The sequence below is a fragment of the Canis lupus genome, chromosome 31, assembly GCF_048164855.1.
Source record: "Canis lupus baileyi chromosome 31, mCanLup2.hap1, whole genome shotgun sequence".
Lineage (NCBI taxonomy): Eukaryota > Metazoa > Chordata > Mammalia > Carnivora > Canidae > Canis > Canis lupus.
Window position 1 is genome coordinate 43,402,371 of NC_132868.1, and position 25,068 is coordinate 43,427,438.

A 25,068-nucleotide genomic window follows, 5' to 3' on the forward strand; every position below is an offset into this window, starting at 1 on the left:
TCTCCTGTGTGCGCTCACACAGGGGTGCACGCACTGACCTCTCCTCCATGCACTCACACAGCATTGCACACGGACCTCTCCTCCGTGCGCTCACACAGCACTGCACACAGACCTCCGTGCACTGGCACAGCATTGCACACGGACCTCCCTTCTCCGTGCACTCGCACAGCGGTGCATACACGGACCTCTTCTCTGTGCACTTGCACAGCACTGCATACAGCCCTCCGTGCACTCACACAGCATTGCACACAGACCTCCGTGCACTGGCACAGCATTGCACACGGACCTCTCCTCCGTGTGCTCGCACAGCGGTGCACACATGGACCTCTCCTCTATGCACTTGCACAGCACTGCACACAGGCCTCCGTGCACTGGCACAGCATTGCACACGGACCTCTCCTCTGTGCACTTGCACAACGGTGCACACATGGACCTCTCCTCTGTGTGCTCGCACCGCATTGCACACAGACCTCCGTGCACTGGCACAGCATTGCACACGGACCTCCCTCCTCCATGCACTCGCACAGCGGTGCACACACGGACCTCTTCTCTGTGCACTTGCACAGCACTGCATACAGCCCTCCGTGCACTCACACAGCATTGCACACAGACCTCCGTGCACTGGCACAGCATTGCACACGGACCTCTCCTCTGTGCACTTGCACAACAGTGCACACATGGACCTCTCCTCTATGCACTCGCACAGCACTGCACACAGCCCTCCGTGCACTCACACAGCACTGCACACAGACCTCCGTGCACTGGCACAGCATTGCACACGGACCTCTTCTCCGTGCGCTCGCACAACGGTGCACACATGGACCTCTCCTCTATGCACTCGCACAGCACTGCACACAGCCCTCCGTGCACTCGCACAGCACTGCACACAGACCTCCGTGCACTGGCACAGCATTGCACACGGACCTCTCCTCCGTGCGCTGGCACAGCGGTGCACACCCGGTTGCTGAGCCCCCGGCACCAAGCTGCGCCGTCCGCGCTCGGTGATCCGTGGAGCCCACGTGCTCTCCCCTGAGATTTGGCACATGGGTCGCCCCTGCCCCGACCTCGCCCTGGGGAGGGGCGTCTCCTACGGGGCGGGGAGCACTCCAGCGTGTAAGGGGAAGAGCTGGGGCGCGGGCGGAGTCAGCGGCTCGCCGGCCCGGCCGCAGGTGCGGCCCCCAGGTGCGAGAGCCATCTGCAGCAGGAGCAGCCCGGCCCGGGCCGGACGGGTGCGCGCGGGGCGTGCCCGGGTCCGGGGCTGGGAGGCGGGGGCGGCCCCGACCTATCAGAGCGGCCGCCGCCCGGTCCCGCGGGCCCCCGCCGCAGGCTGCCAGCCCCGCCCTCCGCCGCCCCGCGCTCCTGCTCCGCGGGCCGTGGGCGCCGGTGCTCCGCGTCCTCCGGCCGGGCCGGGCTGGGCTGGGGCTGCGGCTGCGGCTGGGGCCGGGGCCGGGGCCGGGCTGGGGCCGGGGCTGCGCCCACCCACGGCGGCTGCCGAGCGCGATGTGACGGCCGAGGTAGGGTCCGCGGGGCGGACAAAGGGAGCGGGGCCGCCGGGGCCCTGCGCGGGGCGGGGCGGGGCGGGGCGGGGCGGGGGTGCCGGGGCGGGGAGGGGACGGGGTGCGCGGGGGCTGCGCGGGGGCCGCCAGGTGCAGGGGCGCGCGGCCAGGTGCGAGGATGCGCCGCCAGGTGCGGGGGGGGGGAATGCGCGGGGGGGATGCGCGGGTGGGCCGGTCCCCCGGGACCCGCCGGTGCAGCCGCCGAGGTGCCCGCGCGCCCTGGAGGTCACAGGGGGCAGAGGGCTGCGGGGCCGAGGACGGGGCGGGGGAGCGGTCGCGGGGCCGGGGAACCTGCTCGGGGCGCCCTGCGTCCCCGCGGCCGAGAAGGTGTCGGGGCGCAGGGACCCCGCGCGGGACCCCCTGAGCTGTAATTCATCCGCGGGGGGTCGGGCGGCTGCCGTGCGCGCCGGCAGGTGGAGCCCCGGCAGGTGCGGCTCCGGCAGGTGCAGCCCCGGCAGGTGCAGCCTCGGCAGGTGCAGCCCCCGCGGCCGGGAGGAGGGCTGGGGGCCCCGGGGCGCCGGCGGCCGGGCTGCGGGGCGGGGTCAGCGCCCCCTTGGCCCCGTTCGCTGAGCGCCCGGGAGGCTTCCCGGAGGAGGCGGCCCGCGGGCGGAGGGAGGAGGGAGCCGCAGAGCCCCCGCCCGCCCCCGCCCGCCCCGGGGCTGCTGGCCCCAGGCCCACAGGTCACAGCAAGGTGTGCAGCGGGGCTCGGGGGCTGCTGCGTCCCCGCCCGGCCCGCGGGGCTCGTGTCCGTCATTGCGCGTGACCCGGGCCGCGCGGCAGGAGCGGGCGGGCCCTGCTCGGGCACCTCGCAAACTCCAAGGGGCGCGGACGTTGCTTTTGGCTTTGAAAACCCCGAGGCCCGGTGGCACCGGCTTGGCTAGGATGCCACGGAGGATGCATGGAGGATGCAGGGAGGATGCACGGAGGATGCACGGAGGATGCACGGAGGATGCAGGGAGGATGCAGCGCAGGGTCTCCCCGTGAGGCCGTGCCCCCCCCACAATGCGGCGCAGGACCCAGGGGTGACAGCTGCCCACCCCCGAGACCCAGGAGCTCCCCGGCCTGAGCCCCCGATTGCATCCACCTGCGGCCTCTGTGCACCTGCCCGCAGGTGGGAGCTGCCCTGTAGGGGCCACAGAGGTTCCTAAAGTTGTGTGTCTGTTTTCCCTAATAGTGTGGTTGACATTGGGGCAGCCCGGCTCGCTCCGGCTGCCGTGGGACCAGGACACACATCCCTGGAATGAGGGTGGAGAGTCTGGTGCAGTTGGTGCCGGTGACAATTTTCTGCATCTGCGTGGCCGGTGGGCTCCGCGACCTTGACCTTGTAAGCCCCGTTCTCTGGCCACCTGTGCTCACCAGCCAAGAACCCATAACGACAGAGCTCGGGACCCACAGACACACACACACGTACTGCTGTCAGAAGTTTACAACCGGCTGTCATTTCTGTTGTTTTCACGGATTTCATTTGTTTGAGAGAGATTTTCGCCGGCTCTGCTCTTAACAGTGTCCTCCGAGTGTAACCTCATGGTGCACTTTAGAGGCAGTCCTCACCATAAAAGTGGTCAATGGGAGAAATTATTTTTGCTGTCATCCTGCTCACAACACCTTTTACTGATAAACTAAAATGACCTTTCACAATGTGCACAGGTTTATGGAAGGAGTTCCTATATCAAAGCTTTCTGGCAGGTGTGCCTAGAGTAGACCCTAAACGTGAAAAACGACGGAGGGGGGGTTCATGGAATTTATTTTTTTGTAAGCTGTGGGGAAAGCCAAAGTGAGTAATTTAGCCAAAACAACCTACCTTGTATCATAAATTGATTTCGTTGCCTCTTCCGATCAGTAGACAGCAACCAGAGCATTACGCAGACTTCTCCCTTTCGGTTTCTGCTACATCTGGTAATGAAACACCCGCATTCGCCCGCTACCCAGGAAGCGCGTCCGGAACCCACCCTGACATGCGGAATAAGCGAAGCTCTAGTCAGCCTTGTTTTCTCGGCTCCCGGGTAGCACCGCCAGCACGCATCAGTCACCAGGACACAAAGCACCGAGTCCACGCTCACCCTCACACTCCGTGCCTCTCGTATACACACGCACGCGTCATTGTACTTTACCGGTTGGTGTCCGACCAGACATTTCTCAAACTAACGCAATCTTCTCTTTGATCAGCTCTGTCCTCTTACCAAAAGGGGATAACAAATGAATCTTCCCAAAACAGTCTTGCTATTCTTTCAAATTAAAAAGACTCTAATGTAAATGCAATATAATCCTCGTATACTTGTGTGTGTGTGTGTGTGTGTGTGGAAATACTACAGAAAAGGTATGTCAAAAAAGTTAGAAGTTATCTTACTATGTATTGTTGGTGTATTTTATTCTTTTTTTCATTTATAGAGTCACTAATTTTTTTCAAAGCCCAGCTTTATATCAATAGTCACAGGGAGACAGTTTCATCTCCTTTTGCAACCATGTTGCCATCTTTCCCAGCACCATATCATCACAGTCATATCATCATATCATTCATATCATCCACTTTATCTCACCCCAGATTCTGAGGTCATTTGCTGGTCCGAGCAGGCCCGGGCACACAGGCTCTGTCCCCATTACGGCCCCTTTCTCCTTGGGTTTCTTGGCTGGAGCATCAAGGAAAGCTCAGCATCATCCTTCCTAGTAGACGGACTCCTCCTCCGTCTTAGCCCGTGTGTCTTGGAAAAGGAGCGTGAGGGTGTAATTCCCCCTACTTTATAGGTAGAGAGTTTTTCGTCTCCTTTGCTGGCTCCTGACTCTCTTCTAAATCTTCACGTGTGGAAGGCTCCGTGGCTCAGCTGTGAATCTCTCATCTTCGCTCACTCCCTCATCTCAAGACCTTAGGAACTGTGCACACACAGAGAGCTCGCAGATCCTAAGCCCTAACCTGGACGGTCCCCGAACCTCTAAACGTCACAAGCTCAACTATATAACACCCCCACTTCGGGGTGTCACGGGCACCTTGCACGGCCACGTTGGAAGTCGGATTTCTGACTTTCCACGCACGTGCTCCTCCCGCCGTTTCCCCATGTACGTAAATGAAAACTCCCTTCCTCCACTTGCTCAGAAGACACGTTCTGGGTCCTCTTTCGATTTTTCTTCCCTTCATGTGTAACAGGAAAGCCCATTGCTTCCATCTTCCAGCTGGACCTAGAGCTCGGTTGTCACGCCCACGGCTAACACACTGGGCAAGTGACCACCCTGCTCCCGCGGCCACCTTCTGCTCTGTGTCCACGGCCAGGGGTTGTTCGGGGCTGCAGCCAAGTCACAGGATCTGCTGCCGGAAAGCCTTCCACGTCTTGCCGTCGGGCGGCAGAGCGAAGGCGGATCCTGGGTGTGCACAGCCCACGCGCGATCGGTCCCGGGTTCTGGTCCTCCCGTGAGCGCTCTGTGTAGCCGCGCTGGCGTCCCGGCTCCCCCTCCAACCTGCCGTGGCCTTGCACACCCAGGGCCTACGGCCGCTACGCAGGACTCAGTCTCCCCCTTCCCCCGGGTCTCTGCCAGATGTCCCTCTGGCAGACAACGCTTCCCTGAGAGCCCCTTCTCTCTCGTCCTCTTGCAGGCTTCCTATCCCCAGCCTCTGCTTTCTCCCCAAGCCCCGTCCACCCTGGTGTGCGTTGAGTGTGTGTATCGCTCCTGCTAGAACAGACGCTCTGGGACGGGGACTTGGTCGTGCCCCCGGCTGTGCCTGCTGCACCGACTGCCAATGAGTGACTGGCCGGTGAATGCAGGAGCTGCTGCCGGCCCCGCCAACCTCCGCCAGCAGCACCAGGCCCCACGCACAGGGAGGAGGCCCCCAGCCCGAGGGCCGGGCTCTGTCCACGTGCCCCGTGGCTCGTTCCAAAGAGAAAGAGGCCCGACACCTTGAGGAAAGTCAAGGAGATTTATCGAGATGATTTCCTTCCTCCTCTCTACACAGGAGGGAAAAAATACCACATCACTGATTCCAATCTATGTCAGAGCAAATAAAAATTCAATTTGCCTGAATTTGATCTTATCCGAAGAGGACTTCTTTTTCAAAAAGACATCCTCTCCGATCGGGACGGGTCACGGGGGCTTAAGCCTGTTCTAGCTTTCCTCTGCTCTCTGCTCGCGGTGACAGGGGGTGGCAGCAGCAGCTTGGGACATACGGGGGGGTCACACCCTTTGTGAGCAACACGCCCCGGGACTGTATTTGGCAACAGGAATCGAGCACCGATGACTAAGAGCGGTCCCGGCCATTCGCGGGTCACTCGTCGCTCCCAGGACAGCGTGAGCCGTCGTGGTCTCGTTAACCCCGACCTCTCCAGCGGTCCCCAGTGTCTTCAGATAACTCGGGTGGGCTCCGACGGTCTTATTGTCCAAAACGCGTACAAATAATAACGCCCGGCATTCGGAGAGGGTTCTGTGGCCTAGAGAGGAGGTGGGGTGACGTGGCAAGGATGCCAGGCTCGACCTGAGTCGCACCTTCTCCACGCAGAGCTCTGTGACTAGGGGCGACTTCTGAGAGTCTTAGGGAGCCTCAGTCACCGCACTGACCTCTTGGGTTAGGGACGTGATCCTAGGCGCTGGAGCCCTGCTAGGGCACCCGGCACAGGGGACGTGCTCACAAAACACGGTTTTCATCGGTATCGTCGTCTTAGCCTCACGGGGTAGTCGAGTAACAGGTACTGACCTTTCCCTTGGACAGACAGGAACACCCAGGGGTCAGAGCCCCCCGGGCTGCTCAAGGGCAAAGACTCCCGCACCAAACTACGGAGAGTCACTCTCCCTTCGGCCGCAGAGATGCCTCCCGAACCGGACGACAGACCGGCCTGCTTTAATGTAGTCTGTGACTAAGCTGCCCGTGATTAGGGGAAGTTTTTATTTTTAATTTTTTAATTTATTATTAGTTTTTAAAGACTTTATTTATTTATGCATGAGACACAGAGAGAGAGAGAGAGAGAGAGAGGCAGAGGGAGCAGCAGGCTCCCTGGGGGACTCGACGCGGAACTCGATCCCGGGACCCCAGGTCGCGCCCTGGGCCGAGGCGGCCGCTCACCTGCTGAGCCCCCCCCCCCCCCCCCCCCCCGCCCAGGTGCCCAACATCACTGGTCTCTTAAGGCTAAGAACTCAGTTTCCTTTCGTGGCTTAGGTAAAGTGCGCGCCGCCTGCCAGGCCGCCAGGAGATGGCCTCAAGCGGGCACCTGCCGCAGAGGCCGCATCTTCCTCTGGTTGGTTCGGGACCTCGTCAGACGCCAAACAGCCTCGAGGATTTCAGGCTCTTGAGGGTCGGGCTGTGTCACTCCCGATGGTGCGTGTGCTTGTGTTGCCTTAGATACTTCGTCGTTCCTCAAATCCACGCAAGGGCAGCCGGGCCCAGCGGAACCCACGGCCCGGCCCCAGCGGCACCCACGGCCCGGCCCCAGCGGCGAGCACATGCTGCACATGCCGTTGTCCTAAAATGGTCACAGAGTTTTCAGGGTTTGATCTTTTTGTGTTAAACCCTCACAGGGGCAGCCCAGTGGCCCAGCGCTTTGGCGCCTGCCTGCAGAGCCCCGGGATCGAGTCCCGCATCCAGCTCCCTGCATGGAGCCTGCTTCCCCCTCCACCTGGGTCTCTGCCTCTCTCTCTGTCTCTCAGAAATAAATAAATAAATAAATAAATATAAAAAGAAGCCGTCGCAGGAGTTGCTCCTGTTTGCCCCCAGCCTGCTGTGCCGTGGCCGCCGTCCCCCGGCCCTCAGCTCCTCCCCGGGGGACACTGGGGCTGACGGGCTGGGTCACAGCTCAGCATCCAGGCCTGGAGCCGATGCTGCGATTCCCCAGGGGATCAGGGGGGCAGGGTCCGTACCACCCTGCTGAGCGTCCCTGTGACCTACGGGCCCAAGGACACGGTGCAGCTCCCTTGCAGTAGGAGGCCTGCCCTGTGCTCACCGACTTCCCGTCCAGCCCCCACCTCTCCTCCTCGTAGTCTCTGGCTTCTTCCAGATGCTCCTGCGGGTGTCGCCGTCCCTTTTCCACGCATGTGCTCACGGCCACGACCTTCTTTCTCGGGAGTGTGGTGGGGCCTTGATTCGAAGCCGCCGCCAAGTCTGACGGCCCCAGAGAGCAAACCCCTCAGCCCGTGGAAGCCAGGGTGACAGACGAGCTGCGTGAGAACCTCAGCCCGGGGAGGGGGGCTCTGAATCGGGGTGTCCAAGTGTCAGGCCTGCTGACTTCCTGGGAGAGAGAAGGTGCTCCGACCACCAGGCAGCGCCTTTGGTTTCCACGCGCGAGCATTTGTACTAAATGGGGAAAATGTCGGACGGATGCCACATGCCGCTTCCTGGTCACCTTGCTGTTAAAACTCCAGAATATTCTGGACACGGAAGCTCCTTTTCAGCTCTCAACAAACCCACTGCGTAAATAAGAACAGTTAGGCCAGTAGTAAAACCCGTAGCTGATGTTTCCAGTATGATTTTTAGCCCCATAAGTAGGTCATAAACTCCTTGAGAGCAGACACGACGCATTTATGATTCTTAGGTGAACAGAACTGCATGGAATATATAGGATTTTTGTTAAAGGTGACCTGTGGATTGATATACACTCTTCTCTTCACCCTATTCCCTGCGGTCAAGCCGTATCGGGGAAACCAGGTGAATGTCGTGTCTTATTTACCAGGCGGCGTGGCTGGAGATGGAAGGTTCTGGAAACGGCACAGGTCTGCACTGCATCCCCTCCGTGCGTCCTGGTGCAGACGGTCTCTCGCGGGAGGAGGAGGGAAAGGGGACTCGCGAGTGAGGACGCTGCCTGTTTATCCCCGGGGGCATGTTACTCAGAGACACTGTGTGGCTGGAAGTGATTTATGAACCCAGTGCACGTAGGCTCCGGCCAGAGGAGTCCGTTGGGAGGTTCGTCGAAATAAAGCCCTCGCGACCCTACACGTGTCTGGGGAATCCCTTTGTACTCTGCGCCATAGTTTGGGACTTTATAAATAGTGAGTTTAGTTAGACTTTTTAAGTCCTTTAATCATTAAATTTTTTACTGGAAAACTAGTGGAGGTCAAGCATCTGGCTCCGTGACTCTTAGGCACAAAAGTGAAATGTCTCAAAGTGAAACTGTTAGGAAATGTTTTTTTGTGTTTTTTTTTAAAGGCAATTCAAATGCAAACCTAGGATCTTTGTTGCTTTGCTTAGATGCAGAAGATCATTCTGGCCCTGCTGCATGTAGCACTTTGTGAGGGAGACACAGAAGCACTGGTGAATCTTTTTTTTTTTTTTTTTAAGATTTTATTTATTTATCAGAGAGAGAGAGGGAGGGAGAGAGAGCACAAGCAAGGGGAAGGGCGGAGGGAGAGAAGGAACCCTGGAGCAAAGGCCCTGCTGGGCGAGGAGCCTGCCCCGGGGCTCAATCCCGCGGGGCTCAGGGTCTGGGCTGAAGGCAGACGCTTACCCGGCTGAGCCCCCTGGGGCCCCACGCGGCGCGATGAATATTGCCCAGGAGATAATTCGTGAATGTCTTGAGTTGGGCTTTGTAAAAGCATTTAAAAATTTCTGACCATGTGAAGTATTTGCAGCTCCATCAACGTGAACCGAGATTCCCTCCCAGGGACTGCAGTTCTGTAGTCTGGGGCCCCTGATTGTCTTGGGATTTTTTTTTTTTTTTTCATTTCCTGGTGTATTCCAAATAAAGAAATTAAGAAGGGAGAACAAAACAAAACAAAAACAAAAACAGAAACAAAAACAAAAGCAAAAAAAACAGCAACCTGGAAGAAAATAATGCCTAACTTTAGAGGCAAACGTCTAACGGGATTGATCCAGTTTCTTCCTCTCTGCGGGGACAACCGATGACAGCTTCCCGGCGGTTTATTTGATCCTGTGTGGTGCTTGGCAACAGTCATGTGGGGCTCCTGTGTGGACAACTCAAGGTAGCTGTTTGCTTTAAAAACATAAAAATAGAACAGTACAGGACTCAATCCTCTGTTGGAATGAATAAAAAAAAAAAAAAAAACAGTTGAGAGAGAGAAAGTTCATGCCTAAAGGAGAAGGAAGGCTTAGATGATGTGTCACCGAATTTGAGAAATCCTCTCTGGGTGCTTAAGACACATCAGTGGCCCCGGGACCAGGACCGCCGGCCGGAGACCGTCTACGACACCCCGCTCCCCGCTCTCCTAGGCCTGTTCCCCCCCGACAAGTGGATCTGGAGGTCTGCTGCAATGAAACTGTGAGAAAACTGGCATAAAAATAGGAGCCGCGCTCTGATTTACATGCCTGTGCGGAAAGCTGGCTGGTGCGATCTTGATTCCCTCCGCGGTTCAGTTTGTTTACCGGAAGGAGGGTCTTACCCCAAACCACGTGCTCATCAGGTGTCCACAGTAAAAATCACATGTCTACCCTCCGTTCTGCTAGCTTTTAACTGATCAGGCCTCATTTCATGCCTGCATTTATTCAGCTACTCCTTCATTTATTCGACAAATATTTGCTGAGCATCCACCGTGGACTGGACACTGTGATGAGTGTCGGGGCGACCGTGTTGGGCCAAATCACACACGACCCCATCCCCAACCATGGAGATCAGAGTCCTGGACAAGAAAGATATTTTTTTCTAATCGTCACATGAATAAAAAAAAAAAAAGAATAAAAAAAATCGTCACATGAATAGATGTAAAATCACAAATGTAGAGAACGCTAAGAGAGCGTTTACCTAGAGACACTGGTGCAGTCGAGGATGTCAGGGAAAGCTTCTCTGCGGAAGGAAGGGCTGAGACGCTAAAGAAGAAGCATGAACGTGAAAGAGAAAAGAAAAAGCGAGCGTGAGAATCGCAGGGACTGGAGGAAAAGCTTTCTAGGCAGAGAAGCAGCAGGTGCGAGGCTGAGGCGCGGCACCCGCCCGCCTCGCATCGGCCTTTACCAGGCGTCACACCCGCGCGTGGGGGCAGTGGGAGGGGGCAGGGAGCTCGGGGAAAGACAGTTCTTTAAAATTAATGCACGAGATTAGAAGCAAGCCTGTTACAGGAGCGGAGGAGGGCTGTGCTCCGACAGGGCGGGCGGGCTGAGGGCAGGGGGAGGCCTGAAGGAGCCGCGGTCGGGCCCGGCAGGCTCCCGGCCACGTGCGGAGGTTTGCTTGCAGCACCAAGAGCGACGGACAGTCGTCCAGGCCCGGGCAGGGGGCCCAGCAGATGCCCAGGCCTTGCGGGGCCGTCTCTGGCCCGGACCTGCCGCGTGGGGCGGGCAAGGGGACCCCGGGGAGTCAGGGGAGGCCTGTCCCAGTCATCGTGGGAGCCGCGTTCAAGGATGGGATGGAGTTGGTGATGGGCCAAGTCCGGGAGGACCTGGGCAAACGAGGAGGAGCGCTGAGGACGGGTTTAGGACTGGGGCTCTGAGTAACGGGGTAGGCGGGGAGGTTGGGGACCCAGGGACAGGACGAGAGCGAGCGCTCCTGGAGCAAAAGCATGCGCTCGCCGCCCCCGTTTCCTCGCTCCCCGTTCGTCTGTTTGAAGCACCGGCACATGCATGCGGACCACACTGGTCTCCTGTGACCCCGGGAAGTCACCCAGTTTGGCTTTTGCACCCAATTTGGCTTTTCACAGCCCTCGTGACGCTCGATCGCCCCGGGGTGCGGGTATGTGTGCGAATCCGTCTACATACACGCGTACGGAGAGGCCCAGAGAGAGAAACTGGCTTTTTTTCTCGAAATCCTCTCTTTCCTTGATTTTTATTATGTTTCACTCCCCAGATCCCCTCCTTCCTGGTTGACAGTTCTTTCCTAGCTCTCCTCTTTTGCCGGAGCTTGTTTTTCCTGTCCTTATTTTTTCGTTACGATTTTTCAATAATTGAAAAATAGAGTCTCTGACTTTCATCCCAAACCATGTCTCCAGCTGTGACCTTGCTCCCCACCCAAGTCCCACGTTGCCTGCCACCTGGTGGACATTTCCCTGCGGCCGTCTACACTGCCAAACTCACTTGGCAGATCCGAGCTCATGGTTAAGACCTAACACATCTGCTCTGCCTCAGGCTTCCACTCTTTGGGCTCCTGATGGCCCAGGTTCTAAGCCAACTGTTCTTTGAATCCTTCCCCACCTATAGGCCCAGGTGGCCTGAGTCCTGCTGAGTCTTCCTTCAAAATTCTTTTGTGTCTGTGCCTTTATCCATCCTACAAGCAAAGCTCCTTTGTTCTCGCCCTGGGTATTAATTTTTTTTTATTTAATGGTTTTTATTAATTTTTTTAATATTTTATTTATTCATGAGAGACACGGAGAGAGAGGCAGAGACACAGGCAGAGGGAGAAGCAGGTTCCACGCAGGGAGCCCGATGTGGGACTCGATCCCGGGTCTCCAGGATCACACCCTGGGTCGAAGGCAGGCGCCAAACCGCTGCGCCACCCGGGCTGCCCTCGCCTTGGGTATTGAGATCGCTTGTTCGCCAACCTCCTTGCCTCTAGTCTGGCTTCTTCCGGATGCCGTCCTGAGCCACGGGCATCAGGATTACCTGGAGAGCCTTCACTAAATACCAATTCATGCGTCCGTATTCCATCGGAACCTCTTGGGGTAAGGCCTGCAGCCTTAGCACCCGATGAAGCTCGATCATATATACATTCGGAAGGAAAAGAAACTGTCCTAATCTCTTCCCGCCGTGTTCTCTCTCTCTAGCCTTTCCCAGCCAGTAGCTCCAAAGCATGACCTTGATCATGGAACGACCGTAATCGCTGCTCTTCGGGGGCTCTCGCTTAGCCAAACAAATCGGGTCTCATCCAGCAGGACAGGACACCGCAGTCTGCCAATTTGGGGGGATCCGGACAGATTTCCAGCCTAATCTCTGCCGCCCCTTTCTCACCCAATATTACGACTGAACTGCGCTACCCACCGCCGTCCTGTGGCCCAGCACACTTCCAACACCGGGAAACACCCCCCCCAACCCCAACCCATTTCCACCTGTCAAAGTCCTACCACCTCTGCAGTGGCCCCTTCTGGATGGAGCCTTCTCTCAACCCGTTCCCTCTTCCTTTTCCCTCCCCGTTGTTTGTCCCCCAGGCTAGAGAGGGCCTCTCCAGGATTTGAGCTCTTTCCGTAGGTCTTATATTTTGCTACTTACTACATGGTCATGCACATACATCATTTTTCTTTTAAAAAAAAAATTCTACTTACAAATTTCATGGACGTGTTTACACAAAGATACTTTTATGAAATAGAAAGTTGACCGGGGTTCAAAATCCTTCTAGTGCGTGTCCTTGGGAAAACGGTTTAACTTCTCTGAGCTTTGTCTCTGTTAAATGATTTAGTGTCACTTGCATTATAGGATTTGGGTCAGTATAAGTCGAGGGGTCTTATAAAAAGCTGAACCATATGAAATTGCTAATATTCAATTATTTCCACCTACAAAAGTGAAAATGTCATTATATCTGGCAGTCCTCCTATATTTTAGAACACTTTCCTTTAAAATACCAACATGAGAGACTCCTAACTGGGAAATGAACTAGGAGTGGTGGAAGGGGGAGGTGGGCGGGGGGTGGGGGTGACTGGGTGGTGGGCACTGAGGGGGGCACTTGACGGGATGAGCACTGGGGGTTATTCTATATGCTGGCAAATTGAACACCAATAAAAATAAATTTAAAAAAATTAAAGAATAAAAATAGAAAATTTGCAATGGGGAAAAAAATAAAAAATAAATAAAAAATAAAATACCATTGCGTCCCACACCGTGCTTGCCTCTACTTCACACATCAGCCTCTTCACCCCATATATACATAAATATATTATATTTAAATAATATTATATAAATGTTATATATTCATCATATTCATATAATATTAGAGAGAAAAGAGACCAACCAGGCAAACCCTTAATCCCTCTAAGTGCTCACTCTTGCCTGTTCCTTTTCCAAAGCAGGTGAACAAACAGCAATTTTAACAATAAGCTAAAGCAAGCTCTTTTCTAATAAGAAAGTCCTGTTAAATAAAGGTCAGCGGGAAATGGAGCAACGCTCATTGTCTCTTGCTTATGGCCCTTCTGGGCATCCCACGAACTCGCTCGAATTCCTCCCCTGAGCGTCAGGTACCTGGAGTTGATCTAACTCGCGTATGCGGCCCCTCGCTGGGATCTTTGTCACCGGTCAGAACAGCAGGGAGATTTTCAGAACCAACTTGTAAACAAAATGTACATATTTGGGCTCCTCGGCCGCGTTCCCCTGCCTGCCAGTGCCAGGGAGAAGCCTCCGGACCAGGAGCCCTCGGCCTCCGAGCTCCAGAGCGGCCGTGTCCTGTCGGTCGTGAGTGGGCCGGGGAGGAGCTGAGCCGCTCACGTCCCTCCTTAGTCTTCACTCTTCAGCTGTGTCAGCCCAACGAGACATTTGTTGTCTCATGCTCCCTCTGCTAAAAAAAAATAATTTGTCCCAACAAGGCAAAAAAGATGTCCTGCTGGGTGACGGGCACTGAGGGGGGCACTTGACGGGATGAGCACTGGGTGTTATTCTGTATGTTGGCAAATTGAACACTAATAAAAAATAAATTTAAAAAAAAAAAAAAAGGATGTCCTGGAGGAGGTCACATGCAGGAGTTAGGAGACAAGTGCCATAAGAAGGTGCACAGTAAAATAAAATAAAATAAAATAAAAATTAAAAAAAAGAAGGTGCTCAGTGCTTTGGGTATTTTCATAGAGGAAGATGGCAAATCAAAGCTGCAAAGAGAAGCGTCGCTATTAACAGGGCTCCTGTCTTCTCCCCTTTTTTTTTCTTGTTGACACTGGGGGTGGGGGCAGTTATGGTTTGTTGAGCAAGTCCGTTACCATCCCTGTGCCTCAGTTTCCTCCTAAATAAAACGAGGCCTTAATACCTGCGGCCCAGGGGCAGGGGGCTGGCGTCGAGCAGCAGGAAGTAGCCTTTCGAGAAGTGTGGCCGGTTGTTATTATTAGGACGGAAGCAGGTAATCGTGTCAAGTGGCACGGACGGTGCACACAGGAAGGGCTTTGGGTTTGTGATTCGGATTTTACTAATTCGTTGGTGAAATGCGAGATCACGTTCCCGAACAGGGCGAAGCATCACAATCAGGTCCCACGTCACTAAAAGACCCAGCAGACAGCGAGGGAGCGGGCCATCCTCTACAAGGATTTTTCCTCAAAAAGCAAAGCAAGGGTGAGGGCAGTTGACAAAGAGCCAGAAGGAGGGAGGAGGCGCCCGATACCCTCTCTCTGGAGGGAGGCCCCCGGGCCTCGCACAGTTTGTGTGTTACACGCAGATTCACGCGGGTTAATCGGAGTCGCAGCGCTCGGTGGCGCCGGCATCACCGTAGATGGAGGCTTCTAAGAGGGAAACTGAGGCTCGAGGACATGAAGTCCTGCCTGGGCTGCCCCCAGCCCCCGGCCACGCCACCCTCCTCGCCGCGGCCGTGCCACCTCGGCTCTGGGCCCCCGCCCAGGCCCGCGGCTTCCTTCCCAGGGGATCTGTGGGCCGACGGCCACACACAGAGCTGCTCGGGACAGGCCCCGGCCAGCCCGGCCTCAGGAGCTCTGCACACACCGCCTGCGCGGGCGGCGCCCCAGCAAGTCCAAGGCGCCCCCCGGGCACTGCTCACCTCTAGCCCAGAGCAGGACCGAGAAACGCGTGCTCCTGCTCTTCCCACTTTACACGTGAGAAACCTGAGGTTCGGAAGTAGCAGAGGCAGCCAGGCAGCACCGCGTGGAGGGGGCAAAGCGGGGGCCCCCACCCCCCAGCCTCCCGGGACTGGATTTGGCACCTGCCAGCCGCCGGCCCGGCTCGCGCATAGGGCTCCGCGTGCAGGTGTCTGTGTGCAGGGCTCCATGTGCAGACGTGGAGGGCTCCATGTGCAGGGGTGTAGGACTCCGCGTGCAGGGCTCCGCGTGCAGGGCTGCTTGTGCAGGGCTCGCGTGCAGGGTTCTGTGTGCAGGGCTCCATGTGCAGGGGTTCATGTGCAGGGGTCGCGTGCAGGGCTCGCGTGCAGGGGGCCCAAGCCAGGGGCAGCCCAGGAATGAGGACCGAGGTCGAGCGGGGCCTCTGCCCCTCGCCCCGCAGCAAACCCATGGGCCGGACCCCCACCAGGGACTCCCCGGGGTGACCCCCCCCCAGCTTCCACACCGAGGGGAGCAAAGCACAGGGGCCTAAGCGAGGGCCTGGGGCCTCTGGGCCTGACCCCCGGGTTCCCGGCGTATGGTCACACCGTGCTCCTTGTAGTCTCCTCTGTTGAATAGCAAGACCAGAAACCGGCCCCATTCTTCTGCCGCCCATCTCCACGATGATCAGGGTGATGACCCGGTTCAGATAAAATACAGATTACGCCCCACCTCTCTGCGTGCAGCACTTTCCATGACCTAATATGGGTCAGTCGCATTACAAGCTTTCCTTCCCTGCCCCTCGTGTTCCCCTACATCGGCCTCGATCTCCTCGCCGCAGCGCGTGGGCCGCTTTCCTGTGAAATCACCTTAGTCTCCGTGGAAGCTGCATCACAGGTCCTCCCGTTTCTAGAAGTTTTTGCCGTTGCTACCGGTGTTTCGTTGTTACCTGTGACTATTTTAACTCGAGCAGATATAATAATTGTCCTGCTTTTGCTTGAGTTAAATTATAGATATTGAAACGCTGCGTTACCCTGAAGTTATTACGATTTGTATTCGAAGGCAACGACTGAGCAAGAGACAGACTTTATGCCTCAGAGGCCTGCGAGCCGTGCGGCTGAACCCGTCGGCCTGGCGCACCTTCGGGCGTTCACATTCCCTCCTTTCCTAGGAAGCGCCGTGTGATATCAGGTTCCCTGTTCCACGGGCATAGGAAGAGCTGAGGGGGCTCTTACTGGTAGGGTTTTTTTTTTTTTTAATAAAGACAAACAAATAAAATAAAATAAAATAAAATAAAATAAAATAAAATATAAAATAATAAAATAAAATAATAAAATAAAATAATAAAATTAAATTAAATAATAAAATAAAATAAAATAAAATAAAAATTAAAATAAAATAATAAAATAAAATAATAAAATAAAATAATAAAATAAAATTAAATTAAATTAAATAATAAAATAAAATAAAATAATAAAATAAAATAAAATAAATACAATACAATACAATACAATACAATACAATAAAATAAAATAAAATAAAATAAATACAAAACACAAAACAACCTGCCCTATGCCAACGTGTTTCCTTGGCTGGATTTTTCTCACTGTCAACAAGCCCCCACGAAAGTGACATCAAATTAATTCACGTTTGCAAATGCAAATCGATTTTAATTAAAAATCTAAAGTGAATTTCAAAAAACAGAATCTTCACCTGAAACTCGAACTTCTCAATCGCTCTTCCTAGAAACGTCAGTTAAGATTTATGACAGAAGCAGAAGATACCAGGAAGAAAACGGGTTTCTTTCATTATCCGAAAAGTGCCATCTGGCATCCTGCTGGGAAAAACAACAAAACAAGAAGTCCAGTTTAGGGCTAGTCTTGGTCTACATGCACTTATAGAATTTGATGGGGAAAAAAAAAAAAAAAAAACGTGCAAGATAAACTAGATATTGGCCAGTCCAGACTTTGAGGAATACCTGTTGGAAACAAAGTAAAAAAGCAGACGCGAGGGCGAACCACTCAAGTGCGGGTAACGACGGAGACAGGGACAGAGGCCTTGTCTGGGGGCGGGAAGAAACATCTTCCGTCGGCTGCAGAGATGCTCCCGGTCCCAGGCGCTGTTCCCCTGGCTCACCCGAAAATGAGGACGCGAGAGGCAGTAAGAGGAGGAGGAGGAGAAGAGTAGGTGATGGAAGGAAGTCGTTGAAAAGGAGCATCCCAGAGCCAAACCGATCTATCAGACCTGTTGGACTTGATAACGGCTGACCTTTCTTGGTAACTTATTCATGAGTCAAGCACCCTGCTTTGCCATCTCATCCCGTTGACAAATTATATAAATAGGTTTTATCGTCTCTGTTTTTCAGAGAAAGAAACTGAGGCACAGAGAGGTCTGGCAACTTGTGCAAAGGTGCACAGTTATGACCTCGAGTGATCCGACCCCAATTCCAGAGGCCGTCCTCTTAATCACCATTCCCGAGAGAATCCAAAACAGTTTGCATTTAAAATAATGACTTTCAGGGGGATCCCTGAGTGGCCCAGTGGTTTAGCACCTGCCTTTGGCCCAGAGCGCAATCCTGGGGTCCTGGGATCAAGTCCTGCGTCGGGCTCCCTGCATGGAGCCTGCTTCTCCCTCTGCCTGGGTCTCTGCCTCTCTCTCTCTGTGCATCTGTCATGAATAAATAAATAAATAATCTTTAAAAATAAAATAATAAAATAAAATAATAAAATAAAATAAAATAAATAAAATAACGATGTTTAGAGCATTGTGGCTGTAGGTAAATTTGAATGAAATTCTGAGAATTCAAGCCTGAGATGTTTGTGACAGTCAGACCCGGAAACCACACGGCTTTTCCTCACCTGCTGTCACGGAGGGGAACTGGAAATCAGAGATCGGAGAGTGTATGGAAGCGTGGGTCCAAAGGAAAGAAAGAGCTCTCCTCATCAGGGTCGCACAGAACCTATTGGGAAAACATAAATCCTTCCTTTTCCTCCAACGTGGAAGGGACCCGACTGCAAATCAAGGCCATTCGGCTCTCGCGACACCTACGGGCCACTTTGGGGAGAAAGTGCTCATGCTTTTGCTTCTCCTTAAAACCAAAGGGCTCACGTCCGCACTATTTCCGTGAAGTGAGCCCGGGCCACCCGGAGGCAGTGGCCCGGGACGCAGGTGGCCGTGAGGACCAGAGGACGCATCCCGTGCCCCGCAGGTGCCCGCGGGCCAGTGTCGGTGCCGCCCGGGGCCCCAGTCCCGCCTGGGCAGGTGACCCCTTGCGGGTGGGCCTTGCAGGCCGAGGCCCTCGCCAGCCCATCAGGTTCCTCCTCAGGAGTCCCCCGATCAGAGCGTGTGACCAAGTCCAAGGGGCTGGTCATTTTATGCTTTTTCCTTGGAGATTTCTTAATCCGAGGACAGGATCCGGGACTCCGAGGAGCCCCGGGCAGCACCTCTTGCTGTTTCGCAATGAGCCAGCTCTCGGGGGCCCACGGGCGTTCCCCTGGCCGCGGCCCTTCTTCCCTGGGCCGCCGTCCCCCAGCGAGTGAGCGCAGGACAGGCTGGAGCCGAGGGACCCACGCGGCGCAGGCTACGAGGCTCTAGGCCCGGGCTTGACCCCGGCTGCCCTCACGAGCCGTGACCTGGGTGACCCGCGACGTTTGCAGGGCCACCCTGCGTTTAGCAAACGAATTCCCACAATGTCGATCCTGCAGGTCTGCTGGGGGTTGGCCGAAGTGACGCACCGACGATGTGTGTGGGCCGGATGGGTGACCAACCCGAACTGGCCGGGCAGGCGCAGGCCTCACCTGTGCTCTCGAAGCTCTGAGCCACATTAAACCACGGGGCACACCCACGCCGCCTGCACCGTGCGTGCACGTGTGTGCACGCTGTCTACTCAGAGGAGCCGTCTCTTGTTTTAATAGGAATTCTATTCAAAATAATATGGTCTCTGAGGCTCACAGGTTGCAATTAAGGAATGGGAACTGTACACACCGTGATGTCTTAAAACGCACGATGTGCTAACCCTCATAGTAGGCCCACAGCGCAGGGGACCACCAGGAAGGAGAGGCTCACTTTGGGAATTTGCAGCGGGACGGAGAAGACCGGGTATCCGGTCCGCGGCTTGACGCAACAGCTTGGATGAGGATGAGAAGCGAGGAGAAGCGGCGGTCTTAAAGCTAACAAGGGAAGAAAGACTCAGCTTGGAGATTCATGGGATGTGGGGGGTGAACAAGGGAAAAGTGACGGATCGCCAGACTTTCGAGGCCCAGCAAAGTGGGGAGACAGGGTCGGGTGCAGTCAGTGAGGGATCACGGAGAAGGGGTGGAACTGCTGGAAGAGGAGGAGCCCAGTCCAGAACACACTGGGTTCGAGATGGAGGAACAGGGTACAGGCTGCAACCCCGGAGACGGGTGTCGCTCCCACAGCCACCTCCGTGAACGTGAGCACTTAAACCTGAGCGATCACTCTGGGGATTTGGGAATTTACGTGCAACCAGGATACAGCTGTGAGATGCACATGCAGTTTAGGGCCAGTTTAGATGCGTCATCCTAAAGGAGGCTTTGGGGACCTGGGAAAGACCCCCGGGGGCTTCGGAATCACAGAAGCCAGGGGAAGACGCAAGCCTGAGCCAAGGGTAGAAACGTCGTGACGGGGAAGCCCTGGGAGAGAGAACGGCTGGGTTTGGGGGGGGGGGGGTGATGTCACCGAGGAGACCTCGAGTCCCAAGGCCACGGGAGTCCGTGAGCCGTGTCCCTTCTCCCTCCCGCCTGGGTGACCTCCCGACCCACAGAAGACGATCCTGTCTCCCCCATTGTTGTTCTTCGGGGAAAGAAGGAAAAGGAGGCTCATACACAGCAGGGGCTGGAGGAGCAGCCAGGGGAGGGAACCTTAAGGAGGCCCGTGTACCTGGGCAGGGCCCCATGGGGGGAGCACCCAGGTCGCCCGGACCCCAGGGCTCCCTGGGGGCACCTCCCAGCTCCTCCCCTTCCCCGCGGAGCAGAGGCTGCCTCGGCTCAGGACCACCCAGGAGGCTGGGGGGGAAAGGGGGTTCCGGCCCTGACACCAGGGAGGGGAGGGGTCTGGCCCTGACCCTCGGGGTGGGGGTTACTTGTCTACTAAGCAGGAAGATCGCACTCACTCACCATCCCCCGTTTCCTGTGTGTTCAGCAGAGGAGCCCCAGGGTCAGTCCCCCCCTCCCCAGGCACCAGGCCGCATCCCAGGGGGTGGGATGCTCCGACCCAGGCCGTGCCACGGGGGCCACACGCACCCTGATACCCGGGCTGGGCTGCATCCGCCCCAAGGGGTGGGGGGCTCCCTGCGCAGGGGGAGGCCGCAGGTGCGGGTGGGGTGCCGGCCCCAGGACCAGCCAGGCAGGGTGGAGGGCTCCCTGCGCAGGGGGAGGCCGCAGCTGCAGGGGGTGCTGGTGCAGTCGGGGCGGGGGGCGAGGACGCAGGACCAGTGAGGCCGCTCCCTGCTCTGGACGACCCCTGGGACCCCACCAGGGCAGTGCCGGGCAGACCCCGAGGCCCAACCGCGTCCTTCCAGGGACTAAGGCTTCCTTCCCTCCACTGCATCAGGGCGTTTCCTGAGTCCAGGGCATAGTTTCTCATGTTAAAAAAAAAATGGCGTGGGGTCGGTTCCCAGGGTGCAGATTTCAACCCTAACATGATGGGACTGTAGGGTTTTTCTCAGCCTTTCCGATGCTCAGTTATTTGCCAGAATTTTCTTCTATTTGATCCACTTTCTGAAGCTCTGTCTAGACATGCAGAGTAGGACACAAGCAGGAGAACTCCTCTAGACACGAACATCTAGAAGATTCTAGAAAAAGACACCAACATCTAGGTGACTCTAGGAAAGGTGTCCTCATTGATTATGTTAGGCCACAGGTCTTTGATCTTTTTCCGGGCACTAAGTATCCGAGTCTGTGCTGAGATCTCTAATTACACACAAATGGTCTGGCACAAACATGTTTGACAATAGCGTCACTTTCCAGGAGATTTTCTTACCCTGCAAAGTAGATCACAGCAATTTTAGTGGTGAGAGAAAATATACAAATTCAAACTGACAGCCGTTCACAGATCCTTAATATTCCAATGTGCTCTGGTGTTTGTCACCAGCTTTGCAAAAATCATTATTAATAGCCTGACTGCAGAGTTGTTTAAGAAACATTTCATTTCAAATTAGGCATGATCTTTCTCTTTCAGATTATACAGATGCATCGCTAAAGGCATCTTCCTTCCCTATATTTGGTTTATTGTTCTGGTTTAAAAAAAATTAAAAAGGGCAGCCCGGGTGGCTCAGTGGTTTAGCACCTGCCTTTGGCCCAGGGCGTGATCCTGGAGACCCGGGATTGACTCCTGCGTCGGGCTCCCGGCATGGAGCCTGCTTCTCCCTCTGCCTGTGTCTCTGCCCCTCTCTCTCTCTGTCTGTGTGTCTCATGCATAAATACATAAAACCTTTAAAAAAAAAAAAAGAGGAGGCACCTGGGTGGTTTAGTGGGTTGAGTGTTGGACTATCGGCTCAGGTCATGACCTCAGGACAGTGGGACTGAGCGCAGAGGCGGGGGGGGGGGCTCAGAGCTCAGCACAAGGGCTGCTTGTCCCTCTCCCTCTGCTCCTGTTCCCGCTCATGCTTGCTCTCTCTCATAAATAAACGAATAAATAAACAAAATCTTAAAAAAAAAAAAAGGAGAAAATGTATATAATGAGGACCACAAGAACAGGAAACCCTGACAAAGAAAGGGGGACATCTGTCTGGAGGACACTTCTCACAGGAACAAATAATTCAGAATTAAATTGAGGATAATGGCCCCGTGGGGGAGGTGATTGCTATTCCCCACCTTACGTTCAGGTTCAGGATTCCTCCTCCAAGCTTAAGATTGTTGTTTTGGCGAATGGGCTCCGCGGAGGCACAGGAACAAAACCCCGCCCATCAATCAACCACTAGTCAATCAACTACCAGGTCTACATAGTTCAGATCTGAAGCTCAGGTTTCCCTCCCCTAAATGTGTCGAGATGTGTGGTCTTTCTCTCTAATGTGCTTCGAAAGAAGTGACTTTAATATTCTTTTTTTAAGATTAATTTATTTATTTATGTATTTATTTATTTATGAGAGACCGAGAGAGAGAGGCAGAGACACAGGCAGAGGGAGAAGCAGGCTCCATGCACCGGGAGCCCGACGCGGGACTCGATCCCGGGTCTCCAGGATCCTGCCCTGGGCCAAAGGCAGGCGCTAAACCACTGAGCCACCCAGGCATCCCCAGAAAGTGACTTTATTAGCACATGATAACAAAGATTTTAAACATCGGCTAACATTTTTTCTTTTTCTTTTTTGAATTTCCCAACATGAAACCCTGGTTTTAATGGCTGTCAAACTCCCTGGTAGCGTGTGGCTTGCTCCCACTGGAGAATCGCAAAAACCTTTGGTTGCTTGCAGGACACCACCCGCTGTGGCAGCCGTCGGGACGCCCCCGCCCCACACACTATTGTGCACATTTCTCCAAGGGCAGGGCCGTCCCACAGACTCCTCCACCTTGACCCGTGCAGGTGATGCCATCAGTGACGTTTTTGAGCAACATACATCAGGCATGTGCTAAGTGACTTCGGTCTTGTCTTTTAACAGAACCTTGGAAATAACCCCCTAGAGTATTATATTTGTCCCCAGATGAGGACACTGAGACTTAACTAAGACACTGCAGCTAATAAATAAAAGAGCCAAGGTGCAAACCCCACCTCACGTGACCTCGAGTCCGTGCGGTTACCCGTTCCAGCGTCCCACCTCCTTAGAGACAAAGGTGCGCTAGTCTCCGACGTCTCATGCAATATATCGCCTCTGAACTACCCTCCACGGGGGCCAAAGATCACGCTGGGCTCAGGGGAGGTACTTGAAAGACGCCTAGTGACTAGAATTCCCGGGTGCACACTCCTTGTTCTAAGGCTTTATCCTCTCACGTGCTATGACGTGGAGCTTGGATCCATAAAATTTTAGTCGTAAGGTTAATGTTATTTGAGCAGAGCGGGGTGGCATTATGAATAATCGATCCCAATCCATGAAGCACAGGGCTGCGGCCAGTTTAACAGGATAACGTGAGGATTATTGTAAGATCTTAAGAGATTAGTGTAAGTGGCCGGCGACCCCCTTCACCATCAATGCACACGACGCTGGGAAGTGGGCCTTGTGCATTTGTTTTCCCGTGAGGGCGGGGTGGACTCCGACGACCCGCCTGGCCAGGACAGCCTGCTTCTATAGCCCCCGAAAGTAAGCCGTTCTGTGGCTCAGCAAGGGCTGATTCCCTCGGCTCTAACCCTCCGCGTGGCTGAGAGTGGGGAGGATCAGATTAGACGGCAGGTGAGGTCTTGTGACTCTGAAACCCCTCCCACGACCATACTGTAGCGGATCGGCCACACGCTGGGACGTGGCAACTGTAACGTGGGTACAGGGGAGGGGAAGTCGGTGATCCGCTCGGGTGTAGACAGGGGCAAACTTCGTATCGCCAAGATCACTGCACTCAGGTCGGCGACAGAGCTCCTGGTGGCAGCACGTACAGGACGATGTGGTGCGCACAGGCCCGCTGGCCTCAGAGACCCGCTTCCCACCCATCAGCTGTGTCCGCTGCTTCACGGACATGGCCCTTCTGGGTCGGGCTTCTCCGTCTGGAGGAGGAGGGCGCTGGACTGGGGATGTGCTGCCTCTGGGCAAAGCAAGTGATCGACTGCAGGTGGGAAGGCTTGCTTGGCAGTGCCAGTCGCCGGCCGCCTGCTTTGGAAAGTAGCTCCTGACACGCAGAGGCTCTGCTGGCTGAGAAGACAGTGCTGTGACCACCAGGTTTGGCGCAGCTGGCCCAGGCCCCAGTTTTCTGGGCTATTAGGGAAAGAGATTGAGGAGGGCCCTGGGGGGCTCCGGGGTGGAGCGGCTGCTGGTGGCCCAGGCCGTGACCCTGGGTCCTGGGATCGAGTCCCTGCATGGGGCCTGCTTCTCCCTCTGCCTGAGTCTGCCTCTCTGTCTCCCATGAATAAATAAATAAATTCAGTCTTTGAAAAGGTGGGGGGAGAGATTTAGAAGCCCCTGAAAATGCCTGGGAAAGGCCGCAGGGGCAGTAAAGCTAAGTGGTGGTGCTGGGAGGGGATGAGGAGCCTGATAGCTCTTGGGGTTTCCTAAGGGAACAGACCTGAAGAGACACCCTGGGCTTTTTAAACCTGCCCTTTGGCCTCCGTCTCTCAAGTGTTGAGAATGTGTCTACCCTTAGCTAGTGACTTGTTGCAGGTAATTCTTTACTCCGGAGGAGACCTGCTCAAATCCAGCCCTGGAAGCCTGTGCAGGCTGGGCCCCGGCCACAGAGGCGCTGCCGGGAGACCCGTGGTGCTGCTCTGCGTCTGCAGCGGGGGGGCCTGGGCCCCTGGGTCAGGCTGCACCCCGGTTCAGGCCTGCGGAATTCAGCAGGGGTCCCAGACCCGGCCGAGCTGGGAGCAGCCAGGACTAAGCCAAGGTGCTAATGGGGACCTGGGGCCCGGGAATGCATATCCTGTGGAAAGGCTACCCGTCTCTCTTGCTTTTTCCATTTCAGATAAAAACAAAGTAAATAAAAAAGACATTGTGCCAGCAAACCACATCTGTGGGCCAGAAGCAGACAGCTTGCAATCTCTGAAAGAGTCATTAACAAATCAGAGGACATTCAGAGGAGAGTGGTCAGGATATAAAATAACTCATAATCGTGCAGTATGTGAAACAACTGAGTGAACTGGAATTCTTTGATTTGAAAAAGAGTAGGCCCTGGGGAACCCGGTGATTGTCTTCCAAGTATTTGAAGGCTGTTTTACAGAGAAGATATTAGAAATGTTTTATCTTTCCTTAAGGGTTGGAACCAGAAAAGCAGGGGCAGCCAGTAAGTATTAAATAAGTTAATATTTATAAAGCACCCAGAACGGTCTCTGCACCAATTAAGAAATGCAGAAGTGCCTATTAACTTCTTTAAAAATGGACTTGATATTCAGAGCTGTTCAA

The 25,068-nt window shown here is 54.9% G+C and overlaps 1 protein-coding gene across 2 annotated transcripts in view; it reads left to right on the plus strand.

Moving 5' to 3' along the window:
* Positions 1-1,390: 1,390 nt before the first annotated feature.
* Positions 1,391-25,068, plus strand: part of KCNMB2 (potassium calcium-activated channel subfamily M regulatory beta subunit 2) — a 202,137-nt gene continuing 178,459 nt past the window's right edge. Inside the window, exon 1 of one of the 2 annotated variants that reach the window (XM_072808138.1) lies at positions 1,391-1,514. The gene's annotated coding sequence lies outside the window, so the exon portion shown is untranslated. The remainder of the gene's footprint in view (positions 1,515-25,068) is intronic. The other variant, XM_072808137.1, reaches the window with a different exon arrangement.